This window comes from Myotis daubentonii, chromosome 6, assembly GCF_963259705.1.
Source record: "Myotis daubentonii chromosome 6, mMyoDau2.1, whole genome shotgun sequence".
NCBI lineage: Eukaryota > Metazoa > Chordata > Mammalia > Chiroptera > Vespertilionidae > Myotis > Myotis daubentonii.
This window is the reverse complement of record NC_081845.1, coordinates 61043355-61044676: the sequence shown is the minus strand read 5'-3', so window position 1 is coordinate 61044676 and position 1322 is coordinate 61043355. Positions and strand designations below refer to the sequence as shown.

Below are 1322 nucleotides of genomic sequence, written 5' to 3'. Positions count from 1 at the left end.
CACAAAGTATAACTGCCCAAACAGTGACTGAAATAAGATTGTTTCAGAGAATGTCATTTAGTAAACAAGAAAAATAAAATTTTCCCAGAGGAAAAATACCTATTATATGTTTGAATGTAAATATCTAATAGTGCCATTGCAACATTAATGTGCAAAATAACAAATTAGTGTTGACTCACCTGTGCACACATTAATGATCAAGAAATTAGCATATCTTTTTACGAAGATGGCACCAAAAGCTAAGAAGGAAGCCCCTGCCCCTCCCAAAGCCAAAGCCAAAGCCAAAGCCAAGGCTTTGAAGGCAAAGAAAGAAGTGTTGAAAGGTGTCCACAGCCACATACACACAAAAAAAATCCGCATGTCACCCACCTTCTGACAGCCAAAGACACTAAGGCTCCGGAGGCAGCCTAAATACCCTCGGAAGAGCGCACCCAGGAGAAACAAGCGTGACCACTATGCCATCATCAAATTCCCCCTGACTACCAGTCAGCCATGAAGAAGATGGAAGACAATAATACACCAGTGTTCACTGTGGAGGTCAAGGCCCACAAGCACCAGATCCAACCGGCTGTGAAGAAGCTCTATGACATTGAGGGGCCGAGGTCAACACCCCGATCAGGCCTGACGGCGAGAAGAAGGCGTATGTTCGACTGGCTCCTGACTGTGATGCTTTGGATTTGCCAACAAAACTGGAATCATCTACACTGAGTCCAGCTGCCTAATTCTAAATATAAAAATTTTACACTGTAAAAAAAATATAGCATAATAAAACAATATGCTTCAATTGAAGTTAATTTATATTTTAAAAAATAAACATGAACTTGATCAATTCAGAAAGTAATTTTTACATCTTAAATGAATGTCTTGTTTTACTGAGGGATTACTATTGCTTTCCTTTCACTAGCCTCTTGGTGCTTTTAAAATATAATAAACAAAATTTTGACTAATACTTCTAGAAACATCTATTTCTAACATGAATTTATTGGTATTTTATTTTTTCTGTATAGCCATATTAAAATGTGAAATGGAGAATATGTTTTACTGAAACATTTTTTTGCTTATTTACCTCAATACATCCTTGTTCAAGTTCCGTTATACCTTCAATATGCCTCTTAATTCAGCATATTACAAATGGATACCATAAACAATATTAATAATCCTGCTGAATAATTACATCTGTCTATATTTCTCATCACTGTAAAGTTGGTGTAAGCCTGTCTAATATATACCTCACATTTAAAAATTGGTGATTCAATGATAAATATATTCCATTCTGCTAATTTTACTATATAACTCAGCAATTGCATTAACATTAAATATTT

At 35.5% G+C, this 1322-nt stretch overlaps 1 pseudogene; it reads left to right on the top strand.

The window, feature by feature from the left end:
* The first annotated feature begins 226 nt into the window (after positions 1-226).
* Positions 227-766, top strand: LOC132237590 (large ribosomal subunit protein uL23-like; annotated as a pseudogene).
* The last annotated feature ends 556 nt before the right edge of the window (positions 767-1322 follow it).